Raw genomic sequence first — 16,018 nt, 5'->3', positions numbered from 1 at the left:
AGTCTCCTGTGTCTCCTGCATTGCAGGCAGATGCTTTACCACTGAGCCACTGCGGAAGCTGCTACCTTTTCTTGAGTGTTCTCAAAACCTGGATGCTTTGTGTGTAAGGCTAGTTTCCTGGTTTAGTTCTCTCTGCCCTGGGGCCCTTATGTTCTGGTCACAAATATTGCTCTCAACCTGAGGGCCACACTGAGAGCCCTTTGCACCTGTTCCCCGCCCCCCCCCCCCCCCGCCAATATAGAGAAGCTGGTATCTGGCCTTAAGTGTGACATCATTTAAGAGCCCCTTCTTCTTCCTGTAACCCTCCCCTTCCATCTGCTGCTGCTACTTCCCACCACCTGCCCCACGCCTGTGCCCACTCCCACCCCAAAGGAGAACCTGGCAGAAACCAGAAGAAACTGAAATGGTCCTATTCATGCATTTAGTCATCCATTTAACTACTACTTGTTAGTCACCTACTACACGCTTAGAGCCTGGTGAGCTACAGTCCCTGGCGTTGCAAAGACTCTGCGCACACACACATAGAATAGCACACACGTGCTTAGAACACCTTAGAGCAGACTGAGCGACTTCACTTTCACTTTTCACTTTCATGCATTGGAGAAGGAAATGGCAACCCATTCCAGTGTTCTTGCCTGGAGAATCCCATGGACGGAGGAGCCTGGGGGGCTGCAGTCCATGGGGTCGCGCAGAGTCGGACACAACTGAATCGACTTAGCAGCAGCAGCAGCAGCTGTTGTAGGTATGCAAAGTGTGTCAGGTGGGAACAAATGCTATGGACAAAATTGAAGCAGGGAAGTGGGGACTGTGAGCTGAGGGAGGAGTTAGCTTATATTTTAAATAAGGTGGATCTAAGGAGGCCTCACCAAAGAAGTGACATTTCAGCAAAGCCCTGAAGTTGGTGGGGGAAGGGTTTTGTGTTCCAGGGGCAGAGGGCTCCAGGTAGAAGGACCGCAAGTCCAAATGCCCAGAGGGAGGAATCGGAGGGAGACAGAGGGCAAACGGCCTGGAAACCAGAGCTGAACAGTAATGTGGAGTCTGTCTCAAAAACTTGGAAATGCACAGAAATACAGAACATCACCGGTGCTCCCACGACCCAGGCAGTATTGTCATTTTAAAGTATATGTTCTCTACACTAGATAAGTAAGTGTTAGTCACTCAGTTGTGTCCACCTCTTTGCGATCCCGTGGACTGTAGCCTGCAAGGCTCCTCTGTCTATGGAATTCTCCAGGCAAGAATACTGGAGTGGGTTGCCATTCCCTTCTCAGGGTTCTATACACTACTGTGTATAAAATAGATAACTACTGTGTATAAAATAGATAACGAATAAGAACCTACTGTGTAGCACAGGGACTCCTACTCAGTGCTCTGTGGTGACCTAAATGGGAGGGAAACCTAAAAAAAGAGGGGATATGTGCGTATGTACAACTGAGTCAATTTGTTGTGCAACAGAAACCAATGCAACATTGTAAAGCAACTATACTCCAATACAAATAAATTTTAACAAACTTTTGATCTATGACTGCTGGTGGGAATGTAAATTGGTGCAGCCACTATGGAGAGTTCTTCAAAAAACTAAAACATAGAGTTGCCATATGATCCAGCAACCTGACTCCTAGGCATATATCCAGGCAAAATTATATAATTTGAAAAGATACATACCTCCCTGTGTTCATAGCAGCACTATTTAAAATAGCTGAGACATGGAAATAAATGTCCACTGACAGACGAATGGATAAAGAAGATGTGATATGTTTACATAATGGAAAGTTACTCAGCCATTGAAAATAATAATGCCAAAAATAAACAAAGTGTATGTTCTATAGTCTCTGTTTAGGCTGCTCCATTGGTGAAGGGCAATTCCCAGTGGAAAACGTCGGCTGAACACTCTGAAAGCCTAAGGACCTCAGGCCCTTCAGATATGGGTCATCCTGACCGTGGTGCAGAGGTTTGTGGTATGCAACCTTGTGCAGGAACCTCTGTAGCGTCTGCAATTCTTTTGTATCATTTTATGTAATAGAGCTTCTTGGTCAAAGAAAATGGACATTTTAGGAGATTTGATGTGCATTGCCCAAAAGCCATGAAAAGAGTTGAACCACTCTCCAAGCTAAGTGGATTTTTCTCTTGGGAAGTTTCAGAGCCCCTGCCACCTTCCTCGGAGCACTAGTTCTCCCAGAGCCTATTTGCCTCCCTGAAGCTGAGCATAACCAACCTGCAAAAATGTCCCAAACTAGGCTTTACAAGCGACGATGCCAGTAATTAGCATTTGCACCATTCTTTATAAGCTCTTCAAAACGTTCCATCATTGAGCCCTTACAGTACCCCTAAGCCTAAATTAGAGCAGGACTTTTTTATTCTTCTTTGCAGACATGGAAACTGACCCAGGATATTCGCATGAGCTTCCAGGGTGCTATACAGCCAGTGGATGATAAAGTTGGACCTAGAGCTTGTTTTGCTCAAATGTCCATGTTTGCCCGCACCACCACCATCTCTCATGATTCCTCACATGCTGTTACCACTCCCTGGAATGCCTCCCATTACCATCCCACTCCCTCCCCTATAGCCTGGCAAATGCTTCCATCCTTTTTAGGACCTGAAGTAATTGCTCCCTCCTCTCTGCCTCCACAACACTTGTGTGAGCGTTTATCACAGAAGGCTGGCATTTTTTTTGTCTCTCGATCCTTCTATCTCATTACACGTTGAATTCCTTGGGGTTTGGTCTGCATACTGCTCATCTTGTGATTTCAGTTTCCGGCACAGTGCTGGGCACATGGTCAACACAATGGGTAATTGAAAGAAGACAAAAATTCACATCCGTTGACCCCATATTTGTCTTTGGGTTGGTCGGTTAAGTGGCGAGAAGCGACTGGAAGGAAAAACCCTAAAATACTATGAAATAAGATGGGGTCTTATTTATCCCTCCCACAACAGCCCCGAAGTGAACAGTTAGGATTTGTGGGGTGGCTCTGTTATCGTCTACATACATTTTGATATCAAGACAGCTGTTCCAGTTGCCATTATTTCTCTGCCATCTCAAAGCAGGCAAAGGGTAGATGGAGGCCAAGCAGCTTCTTTGAAAGGTTCTGATGCAGACCCTGCCTGTATCACTTCTCACAATCCTTTGGCTAGGACTTGGGCACATGGACACACCTAGTTTTCAGGGAGACTTGGCAGCCACAGGTTCTGATTACTAAAGGAAGCTGGGATACTGGAGGACAATTTGTATTCTCTACCAACCAACCCATGGGGGTGATGCCAACACCTCACCATTGCTCTTAGAACCAGGCACTGTTCTAAGAGTTTTACACAGCAGCCCTACAGATGGAGTTTTAACAACAGAATGGAGCCCAGGGATGGGGGAGCCTGGTGGGAGGCCATCTATGGGGTCGCACAGAGTCGGACACAACTGAAGTGACTTAGCAGCAGTAGCAGGAAGAACCCAAATACCCTAAGGCATTCCTCACGAATTAGTGTCTCTTGCATACATCTAGAATGATATGAATTATGCATTTCCATTGGGAGGATTGAGAAAATAACCACTCAGATAATTTCTGGGCTGTGGTTCTTAGGAGGAACCCTGTATGGTGCTGGTGATGGGTCCCTTTTAAGGAGCCAGGCACTGGGTTTGATGCTCGTCTTTGGGTTTCCCCAAAAGCAGACCCTAAGACCACAATCTGAGAATGCATTATTTGGAAACGATTTCATCAATAAGGGAGAAGGAAAGTGAGACAAGGAAAAGAAAAAAAAACAAAGACAATGAAATCAGTATTGATAAGCAAGTTACCGCTGAGTGCAGTAGAGACTCAGTCTAGCTGGGACTTCTTGAGAAACTGTGAAGGGCATACCCCAGGATTTTTCCGCTGGGGCGAGGATGCTGGGATATTACCTGTTGATTCCTTTCCCTCACCGAGGGCCTCTCCTGGAGATGCTGACTTCCTATCTGCTCTAAGAAAGGCCCAAGCAAACCACCACTGCCAAAGAATACCTTCAGGCAGAGAAACACTGGAAGCTGTTGGCATGTATGGGAACTGTCTACAGGTAGCCTCCAAAGTGGCCCAGAGGTGGGACACTGACATCTGCTATAGGGTTTTATGCATGTCGTTTTATTTCATGTTTACAATAAACCTGTGGCTAAGATATCAACATCTCTGCTTCTCATGTGCAAAGCTGAAGCTCAGAGAGATAGAGGAACTCTTCCAAGGTCACACAGCTAGGAAATGGTAGAGTGTGGGGACCAGCCATCTGTCTTGTGCCACCCACCCTCCCTTTGCCATGCCTTATGCCCTTCAGCAGCCTTATATTTAACTGGTCTTCAGCAACCCCCACCCCAAACTACTTCCTCCAGGCTTTCTAAGGCTTCTCAGGTTTGAGAGAGGCGATTGATGTTTTTCCAGTGGATGAAGCGTGGAGAAAGGCTCTTTTTTATTCCTCCAAGTCTATACATGCGATCTCCATAAAAAGCAGGTCATGGCTTTATATCTAAATCTTCGAACCAGTTCTCTAGCCAGCAATCTGATTTCTAATCAGATCACTGCTCCTGAGAGCCTCTTGTCTTGATTTTCTGGAACTGCTTCTGGTTAAAGCAAATATCTCTCATCGGATGCCCATGGTCAAGTCTTCGTCTTTTCCCCTAGACAAATCTCTCTGTGAATCACTCCTGCTGAAATGCAAAGGCCTGGGACAGAAAGCCAAGATGTGGTTAACTCTCCATCAGTTATGCAGTAAGAGGGAATCAGAGAGGAGGGGGATCTGCTCTGAAGGTGGGCTTAGCAGCCCATCTTAGGCTCATGTTGGAGCACCAGGGAACCAGTATTTCTCAATCTACCCACTGCTCGTGGCTTCCCATGACAGTTTCCCAGATTTGCTGCCAAATTTGATCCACGCACAGAATGTGTTATGATTATAGCTAAGTATATATACTGCCTTGGTTTTGTATGTTAGATGAAGCAGTGAGCTGAGTGGGTGGCAGGAGCTGTAATATAGCTCACTGATAGCAAGAGGCAGGGGGCAAAGCAAAGTCAGGAACTCTTTACCTTGTGAGCATATGGCGAGCACTGTGGATTAGACTGTTCAATTTCCATTCCAACCCTCTCGGCTAGGGGTTGGGGGCTAGAGGTAGGAAAACTAAAAACTACATTTCCCAGATCCCCTTGCAGCTAAGGACCTGGATGTGACCTGTTCAGTTGTTAAGTCACGTCTGACTGGTTGCAACCCCATGGAGCACGCCAGGCTCCTCTGCACTATCTCCTGGAGGTTGCTCAAACTCATATCCATTGAGTCGGTGATGCTATCTAACCATCTTATCCTCTGCCATTCCCTTCTCCTTTTGCCTTCAATCTTTCCCAGCATCAGGGTCTTCTCCAATGAGTCAGTCCTTCACATCAGGTGGCCAAAGTACTAGAGCTTCAGCTTCAGCATCAGTCCTTCCAATGAATATTCAGGGTTGATTTCCTTTAGGATTGCTTAGTTTGATCTCTTTGCTGGCCAAGAGACTCTCAAAAGTCTTCTCTAGCACACAATTTGAAAGCATCAGTTCTTTGGCATTCAGCCTTCTTTATGGTCTGACTCTCACATTCATACGTGACCATAGCTTTGACTATATGGACTTTTGTTAGCAAAGTGATGTCTCTGCTTTTAATACACTGTCTAGGTTTGTCATGGCTTTTCTCCCAATCATCAAGCATCTTTTAATTTCATGACTGTGGTCACTGCAGTGATTTTGGAGTCCAAGAAAATAAAATCTGTCACCACTTACATTTTTCCCCCTACTATTTGCAGTGAAGTGATGGGATTGGATGTCATGATCTTAGTTTCTTGAATGTTGAGTTTTAAGCCAACTTTTTCACTCTCCTCCTTCACCCTTATCAAGCAGCTCTTTAGTTCCTCTTTGCTTTCTGCCGTTAGAATGGTATCATCTGCCTATCTGAGGCTGTTGGTATTTCTCCCAGCAATCTTGATTCCGGCTTAGGATTCATCTAGCCCAGAATTTTGCATGATGTACTCTGCATATAAGCTAAATAAGCAGGGTGACAGTATACAGCCTTGTTGTACTCCTTTTCCAATTTGGAACCAGTCAGTTCTTCCATGTCTGGTTCTAACTGTTGCTTCTTGACCTGCATGTAGACTTGTCAGGAGACAGGTAAAGTGGTCTGATACTCCCATCTCTTTAGGAATTTTCCACAGTTTGTTGTGATCCACACAGTCAAAGGTTTTAGTGTAGTTAATGAATCAGAAACAGATGCTTTTCTGGAACTCCCTTGCTTTCTCCGTGATCCGTGAATGATGGCAGTTTGATTTCTGGTTCCTCTGCCTTTTATAAACCCATCTTGTACATCTGGAAATTCTCGGTTCAAGTACTGCTGAAGCCTAGCTTGAAGGATTTTGAGGATTACCTTGTGCATGTGAAATGAACATGATTGTACGATAGTTTGAGCATTCTTTGGCATTGCTCTTCTTCGGGATTGGAATGAAAACTGACCTTTTCCAGTCCTGTGGCCACTGCTGAGTTTTCTAAATTTGCTGGCATATTGACTGTAGCACTTTCACAGCATCATCTCTTAGGATTTTAAATAACTCAGCTGGAATTCTATCACCTCAGCCAGCTTTATTTGTAGTAATGCTTCCTAAAGTCCACTTGACTTCACACTCCAGGATGTTTGGCTCTAGGTAAGTGACCACCTTGGTTATCTGGGTCATTAAGACCTTTTTTGTATAGTTCTTCTGTGTATTCTTGCCACCTCTTCCTAATATCTTCTGCTTCTGTTAGGTCCTTACTGTTTCTGTCCTTTACTGTGCCCATCCTTGCATGAAATGTTCCCTTGATTGCTCCAATTTTCTTGAAGATATCTCTAGTGTTTCTCATTCTATATAAAGTAGATAAATAGCAAGGAACTACTGTATAGCACTAGGAGTTATAGTCAATATCTTATAATAGCTTATAATGGAAAATAATCTAAAAATAAACAGATATAGATTGATGAATAGTTGAATCACTTTGCTGTACACCTGAACTAACCCAGCATTGTAAATCAACTATGCTTCAATTTTTTTAAATAGTTACAAAACAATAAAACGTAAATAAGCACATTATACAGCAGGTTAGAAAGTAGTGATGCCGGGGAAAATGAAGAAGCAGACCAGAGTAAGGGGCTTGGGAAAAGCTGGGTGGGAGGGTAGGCCCCATCGAGATGGTCAGGGTAGGCCCCATTGAGATGGTAACTTGACTGAGGACTTCAAGGGAGAGAGCCTTGTGGATATCTGGGAGAACATTCTAGGCAGAATGAATAGCCAGTGCAAAGGCCCTGGGGCAGGAGTACACCTGGTAGGTTTGAGGCAGATCAAAGAGGCCAAGGCGGCTGGAAGGAAGTGAGTGAGGCAGAGAGTAGTCGAGGATGAGAAAGAGTGTTGAGCCAGATCAAGCAGGGCCTAGGGAACCTTGGTGAGGATTTTGACTTTTACTTGGGGGAAAGTGGGAGTCCCTGGGAGAAGATGCGCAGCAGAAGGTGGGAGTCGCCCAGAGGCTACCAGGCATTGTGCAGATGTGCCTGCCAAGCCTCGCAGGCCCCTGGCAGCCCTAACCCTCCCCTTCATCCCAAGGTGCCTACAGAGATGCTTCTGAACCAGGCATCAGGGAAGGAAGAGAAAGCTGTTGCCACTGTCTGCCCCAGGTGCTCCGAAATGTCCCCTTGGTTAAACACCAGATCCCAGGGAGTGACCAACTGCTCCTCTGGCTGGAGCTCAGGACACGTGCACCTGGGAGTCCCTGCCAGGGGGTCCTTAGGAGCAGCTTCCTGCCTGCACCCCAGGGAAAGTGGCAGCTGCTCATCTTATGGGGGGTGCAGGGCATTGGGCAGAGTCAACATACCCTGGGCCCTGCTTACAAAATCATATTTTCCAAGCACGCAGCTCCTCCAAGCCCCTTATCGGGCCTCCAGGTAGCAAAGCTCCGTTGCTGGGCAATGGTGTTTTATCTGTGAGGTCTGCACAGGGGCCGGTACAAGGTGATTTCATTAGATCCTCTCCCATCTGTCTCTGCAAACATCTCCAGCGGCCTCTAATTAAGGTTTTGCTTTTCTTCTGTGGCAGATGTTAGTTTTGATCTAATAAAGTGGTTTACAGGCCTCATAGGTGAACGAGGGGTTTGGTGGGCTCCAGCCCAAGAGGGTGGTGGGCAAGGCAAGGGCAGGGCACCATGGGGGCCAAGCCCTGGGGGCTCAAGGCACACAGAGGAAGTTGAAAAGAAGGACCTTGCCTGGGCCAAACTGAGACCCTAGAGGGCTTCCCCGTAACCCACATCCTTTCTGCAACCATGCTGCCACAGGGAGCCCCTGCGGCACCTGACTCCAAGCAGGATGTTTTTTTAGGATGATGCCTCGAGATCGGAGATGCCCAACTTCTCAATTCTATAGGCCCCCAAAAGGTTGACCTCTACGGCTTCTCAGGAAAGAGTCTTCAGGTGATTTGGGGGTGATCCTGGTCCCTAGAGCTCCTGACCAACTTCCAGAAGTTGCTTAGGATGGTTGAAAGGACTATACTTCAGAGTCCTGCCTGGGTTTGAATCCTGGCTCTGCCTGTTTCTCCTGTGTCACGTTGCAAAAGTCACTTAACTTTGCTAAACTATTGTTCCTATTCTACAAAATGGCCAAGATAATTTTTGGCATGATTTTTCTGAAACAAACTGAGAGAATTCATCCACCAACATCTATCAGTGCTACCTGGGTCTGGAGTGTCTTGGGATTGCTGAAAACAAGAGGGAAAGCCCCAGCACAGTTCCTAGGGGCCCCAGGTGGCTGTCATAGCTCTTGGCCTCAGGCTCTATCCTCTGGGGGGGCATTTGGTTCGTGTGGTTCCATTTTGTATTTGATTGAGTAAATGAGCCACGTCCTTCAAGCTTCCGCATCAGCAGAGCTGGGCAGCTCAATGTCTGGAGTGCCTCCGTCTTCTCATCTGTAAAATGGGTGTGTTGATGATCGTTCCTACCTCCTGGGGCTCTTGCGAGGCTCACAGAGTTGCTGTATGCTGGGTGTTTTGACACAGGGTCTGCCCGCAATAAGTGCCAAGTCACTCAGCCTGTCATTGTAATTTTGGGATGTCTTCCATCAGGTGACTGAGTTTCTCAGTCTCCCCACAGCTGCATCTAAAGCTCTACAAAGTGGGGGCCCGGAAAAGGAGTGTTGGAAGTGGGGGCACTGGAGACATGAGTGGTGCTGATTCTGCCCTCCAGAGACAGGCAGGTGGTGAGCAGATGCCCCAGCATCAGGCCCTGCCACTCCCCAGGCAGCTCAGCTGGGGACGGGGGCTCCAGCAGAGGGGCTCCTGGGAACACCAGCCTGGATAGATGCCCAAGGAGCACCTAGCTGGCTGGGGCCTGCAGGCCACTCGAGCCACTTCTTTGCTGCCCAGTGCTTTTCTGAATTCAAGTAGCAGAGGCTGTTCACTCAGAGACCACAAGCTGTCAACACTTCTCCAAGTCCTTCTCCAACTGGATTCCACTTCTGTGCTTTTCCCCCTGCACTCAAAGCTCTGCTCCCCGACCTTCCTCCCTGAGAGGAGGTGCCAAAGACTCTGCTCTGGCAGCCGAGCGTACTCTACAGTATGGGGGACGCATGGAAGTGGGGTGATGGGACACCCCCAGGGGAGGGACGATGTATCACTCAAGGAAGAGAGGAACTAAGAATATTGATGATATGCTGAAGTTTCACCTTCCAGAAAAGGAAGGAATTCGCACCCTCAGAAAGGTCCCCTCGTATTTCTTTGGCTTCTCTTTTATTATTCTGCTCCCACCCCCATCTGCTGCACTGCCCTAATACTGCCCTGACGCCTCTCCACCTCCCCTGTGTCACATGCTCCCCTGTGCCCTTGCCAAGAATGCCTTCTGCTCTTGCTTGTTTTTCCCAGACTTTCAGACTCAGATCACCTCCTCTCAACACCTTCCACTCCAGGAAGATCTTTTAGCCCTTACTGTAGGCACCACTATTTTGACCATTATCAGCTGCCACATTAGCCAGAGAATTAACTTCATAGGCAAATATATCTCTGCTCAACTGGATTTCAAACCTATGGAAGAGAAAGACATTACTTCAAATCACCCTCAACATTACAGTCATAGGAACATGACCTCTGTGTGTGTGTGTGTGTGTGTGTGTGTGTGTGTGTGTGTGTTTATGGAGATGAAAAATAGTTTAACTCGAATACTAGGATGATGGTGGAATTTCTCACAAGGTGGAATATTGGTTGGGGAGAGATGTCTGGGTGGCCTGGGAGCTTTAAGAACCCCATAGATGTCTGGAGTGCCTCCGTCTTCTCATCTCTAAAATGGGTGTGTTGATGATCATTCCTACCTCCTGGGGCCCTTGCAAGTACACCACCCTGTGAATATGCTTGTCCCGACTCTTCATGTAGAGGCAATTGAATTCAAATGATGCTCTACAAACTCTCTGATTTGTGCTACTGCTATGGATGAAAGGTGGAGTTTTCATGAAGTGAAGTTGCTCAGTCATGTCCGACTCTTTGCAACCCCATAGACTGTAGCCTACCAGGCTCCTCAGTCCACAGAATTTTCCGGGGAAGAGTACTGGAGTGGGTTGCCATTTCCTTCTCCCCAGAGATCGAACCCGGGTCTCCTGCACTGCAGGCAGACGCTTTACCATCTGAGCTACCAGGGAAGCCCAGGAGTTTTCTTAGAGGAATACATGTAACAAGGGCAGCTTCCTGGCCGCTGTCTATGGTCCTGAAGAGTCAACTCCCTCCAGGGAACCCAGGACACTGGTTAAGGATTTTTCTTTGACACGCCCCAGGGGGTCATACTTTTTAAAGTTTTTTCCCCCAAGCTTGTTCAAACTTGAAATTTTTAGACAACCATGGAATAATTAGAATTTCTGTTTTCTTTCTTAATTGATGTAGTTGGTTTATCTCATGGAGTCTTATTTCTGAATAGTCAGACATTTTCCAGCTCCGAGAAGCTGGATGGTAGGGGATTCACGTGCACACTCTGTCAAGTCCCTGGCAATGATATTTTTGTGGTTAAGGGCCCTCCTTACTTCATGGGACTAGTGCACTCCCACATCTTGCCTCATTTTAAGAGACATTGTCCAAGCGCTTCCTCATAATGACTGGGTGAGGAAGGCCCATCCCCCTGTCTGAGCCTCCATTTTTCCCTCTATAAATGGGTGAAATGATGGAGAGAGGGCTTTGGACTTGATTTTCTGAGCAATCGCTTTCTTTGCTGAAATGGTGGCTCCTGAGTCACTGGCTATGTCTCCCATTCCTCCCAAGCTCTTTAAAATAACCAAGAAAATCTAGGACATTTCCCACATGAAACTCAAGACAGTTTTTTTGTGGGTGGCCTCACTTCCGATTGCTAAGAATAATGGGAGGGTTCAGTCTGTGATAGCTACTGTATCATATTTTTAAAATTTATTTATTTTTAATTGGAGGATAATTGCTTTACAATATTGTGTTGGTTTCTGCCATATGTCAGCACGAATCAGTCATAGATATACATGTGTCCCCTCCTTCTTGAAGCTCCCTCCCACTCCATCACACCCCTCTAGGTTGTCACAGAGCCCCAGTTTGAGGTCCCTGAGTCTTATAGCAAATTCCCCCCAGCTAACCAGTTTGACATAGGGTGATGAACATGTTTCCATGCTACTCTCTCAATTCATCCCAGCCTTTCCTTCCCCCTCTGTGTGCACAAGTCTGCTTCCTATGGCCCCCTGCATCTTAGAAGGACATTTGAAACCTCCCGTTCTTCCACTCTTATTTCCAGGTGACGTTAACAACATCTCAGCTTTCTTTCAAGTGGAACGCCCTTGGTGAGAAGCATTGGGGCTGAAATGTAAACAATGAATTTTGTTCCACACCTGCCAGCTCTTCTGGAGAAGATCTGTACCTGGACAGGTTTCAGGGGCAAAAGCTTACTAACTTGGCCTTGAACCAGGAAGCCTCCCTGCTTGGAGAGCATCAGAGGCCTTCAGCTGCTCTCATACCCATGACGAGGGTACTCTGAAGAAGCCACAAGCCCACCACAAACCCAGACCTCTTGGCTCCAGGCCAGGTGGTTCAAGCTACTCCACCACCTCAACCTGGAATCCCAGCAAGAGATCTTATTCCTGAGGCATTGAATGCCAATAAATAATAAATGCCCAACTGGACACAGGGCAATGATACTGAGAGGCCAGAGAACTTTATCAAAGATGAGAGTTTGGTCTCAAATGCATTTTTCCGGAATCCCAAGGTACTTGGGAGGTCACCTAACGTCCCCCACAGCCTCTCCACTAGCAGAAGGGAAGAATGAAAGGTGCAAACAGAGAACTCCTGGGGTCTCCACGCCATGCCTCACCTCCCAACTAAGAAAGAGAACTTGGCCTTGGGCAGGGGGCCTGGGAACCCGGGTGTTTCTCTGGGAACATCAGTAACATGCCACCACACGCCTTCTGGAACACCTAAAATTAAAAAGACTGATTGCGCCAAGTGTTTGTGAAGATGCGGAAGAACTTGAACTCATCCACTGCTTTTGGGAATGTAAAATGGTACGACGGCTTTGGAAAACAATTTGTCATTTCTTGAAAAATTAAACAAACATCTACCATATGACTAGCCATTCCACTCCTAGGTATTTACCCAAGAGGAACGAAAGCATCCAACACTCATCCATGAATATTCATAGCAGCTCTATTTGTAATCACCCCAAACTGGAAACAACTCAAGTATCTATCAACAGATAAATGAAGAAAAGTGTCGTAGCTGATCCATTAATGGGGTATGACTTAGCAATAAAAAGAAATGAACTGTTGAAATACACAATATGGATGAATCTCAAAATAGAAGCCAGACCCAAAAAAGTACATAGTGTATAATTCCATTGCTATAAAATTCTAGGACATGCAAATGAATCTCTAGTGATAAGAGGCAGATGAGTGGTGGGTTGCCTGGGATGTGGAGGTGGGGAGGGGAAGGAGGGGTCACAAAGGGCTGAGAGGAGATGCGGGGAGGAAATGGATGTGTTCATCTTACTGCAGTGATGGCTTCCTGGGGGTACACACATGTCAAAACTTACCAAACCGTACAGTTTAAATATGCATGTCAATAAAGCTGTTTTAAAGAAAGAAGCTGCCACAAGAATCCAGAACACACTGAGAATACATGGAATACATGAGGTCTTCCAGTTCCAAGATGGCTTGATTATCGTGTAGGAAAGAGTTATTGCCCCATCTGACCCATGAAAAACCTAGAGCCCAGAGAGGTTAAATGCTGTGCTTGAAGTCACGCAGCGAAGCCCGGGGCAGAACCCACGGCACGATGTACACTTCCTCCTCTGGATCCAGCGCTTCTTTGGCAGGGCTCTGGCCATGCTCCCAGGAGTCACCCAGGGCCTGTCAGCACGTCCTGACCCGAGGGACAGGGTGTTCCTGCCACCTGAAGATGTCATCTCCCCTCCCTGACAGGGGTCCCTTGGCTTGTACTCGCAGCCTGGAGACTGGCTTAATTGGCAGAGAGGCCATGGTTACAGCACCTCCCTGGGGAAGTAATAAAGAATGAGAGGGAGATAAGGGCCAAATGCAATTACCTAATGCTGCTGTTATCTGTGGCTGAGAAGACACAGGCCAAGCCAGTGATTCCCACCCCTGTCCCAGTGTCCTGGAGAGGCTGACAGGAACACCACCCCAGGAGAGCACCCTGGGGCAAGAGGTCATAGTTGGGGGGTGGAAGGAGCAGGGGATGAGTCGGGGTGGGGTGGGGAGGGGGTACCAGGCGGGGCTGAGCACCAACTTGGCTTCTGTCCATGTGTTCTCCTCCAGGCCCAGGGGGACCCACACTGCATTTGGAGGCAGAACCAAAGAGGGATCCTGGTTGAGCTGAATGAGCACCGGCTTTGAGCACTAATGGGCCTGGATGTGAAGCCTGGTGCCAGCAGGGCCTTCGTGACCCCACCTGTGAAATGGGGGTCACGATAACAATAGTGACCTCCTCGGTAAGGGGGGTCACCCTGCTCCCCCTTCCCTTGCTGTCCTTCTGGTGTGTTCTCTCCACACATTGTGCAAACTAAGACTGGACCGGCTGAGACAGGAGGACTCCCTGCCCCCCCAGACCAGGTGGGAGAGGGAGCAGTTGTGGGGAACTGGGTTGGGGGAGCCAGCCACACTGGCTGGGTGCTGCTGTGCCCCAGGACCGGGGGGACTGAGTGCTTCACAGGCTTGTCCCAACCCCAGCCCCATCAAGTACTCGCTGTCACACCACCTCATCGACAAGGGAAGGGCACTGGGGCCTAGTGAGGTGAAATCACTGCCAGGGTCACAGACCGTAGAGAGAGGCAGAGACAGGCCCTGAACCCAGGCTGTCCGCCTCCTGAGTTCATGGCCTTGCGGATGAAGCTTCCCCTGGGGTTCCGGGTTTTTCCTTTGCTGAGTCCTGTGCCCGTTGGCTGGGCAGCTTGCTTCAGCCAGGCTTCAGCCTCGGGTTCTCTCTGCTACTCCAGCCATCTTTACGATCCTCACGTGTGCACCACACTCTGCAAAGAATTCTGCCATCACACACACCATAAGTGGTTCCAAATCCTTTGAGAAAGCAGATTTGCTTTCTCCTTCATGGGATCTATAATCAAGTGTCATCACCCCCACCCTGGTGGAGATGGTCACAGGAATATAAGAACACTAGTTCTGCTTGCCAAAAATCAACTTGCTAAGAATCATTTGCCAAATAGCCTATTGGGCAAATTGACCAATTCACTCAAAGCTTGCTTCTTTTAACCACTTATACTACTGACATAATTTGTATTGAATAAAACAATTTTAAAGGGGAGGAAAAAAAAAGGTATGATTCCCTTCCCAAGGGGACCAATGGCTTTGCACAGCATCCCTGAGAAGCAAGTATCTTCAAGCCTAGTTTATAGATGGTGAAACTGAGTCCCAGAGAAATTGAATAACTTGCTTAAGTTTTACAAAGCTGGGGCATGGCTGAGACAATATTTCCTCCTAGATTTGATGGACTCCAAAGTCCAAGCTCTTCACCAGTTTGGAATTGAACTGAAACACAGCCTACCCCAGTTTCAGTAACTGGAATCATTCTAACATCTAATCTAATACAATTCAAGGGGTAGCAATTAACCCCTACCTTTCCCAGCCCCTTCCAGGGCCAGGCTCTGAAATTCTTTGTTCAAGGTTTAGTCCTGTCATTTTCTGAGTTAATCAGGCAACATTCATTCATTCATTTAACACAAATTCATAAGCAGTACTGTGTTCCAGCAACCATGCCAGCACTTAGATTTAGAGTGCCCATGAGTTGTGGTCCTTGCTGTGGAAGAGTTTACTGTTTGGCAAGGAGAGAGATGAGCAAGGCGGGTAAGGAATCTGCCCCTTTTGTGGGTTGCAAAGTGCAGAAGCCACACGTGTACCTTGGTGTATTCAGTACAGAGCAAAACCCTCTATTCTGAGCCTCACTATTCAGCAGTTTCCATGGATACCGGATCATAATAAGTAATCAGACCAAATCAGTGTCTATTTCAATCTTTCATGTCATTTGCTGCTAACATTTTATCCACTTACATTTATTTCAATCATTCATCCAACACAAACCAAATACCTATAAGGCTCTGGACTTGAATGAATGTGTTATTAATCATCATAACAACCATCAAAAAACAACTAACATCCATTGAGAATTTATTACATGCCAAACGCTGTTTTATGCACATCACGTGTATTCGTTCATTCATCCCACAACAGCCTTTGGAGGAAGGTACTGTTATTATTCTCTGTACAGGATGAGGAAAAGGAGACAGAGAAAGGATGAGGATTTTGTGTGCTAGGGGTCGTATTGGACAGCTGTGAGTCATCACTGGATCTCTGGCTCATCCAAATATGACCTGATCTGAGAGTTAAGACCCTTCCCCAGGGAAGGTCACCTCCTCCTTTCCCTGGTCCCCGACTCCAGCATCAGTCTTTCACAACTTTATGCCTTTTGTATAAGGCTCCACAAACACATTGCCTTGGCTCAGTGGTAAAGAATCAGCCTGCAATGC

The sequence above is a fragment of the Capra hircus genome, chromosome 21 (genome assembly GCF_001704415.2).
Source record: "Capra hircus breed San Clemente chromosome 21, ASM170441v1, whole genome shotgun sequence".
Lineage (NCBI taxonomy): Eukaryota > Metazoa > Chordata > Mammalia > Artiodactyla > Bovidae > Capra > Capra hircus.
This window is presented reverse-complemented; position numbering follows the sequence as displayed.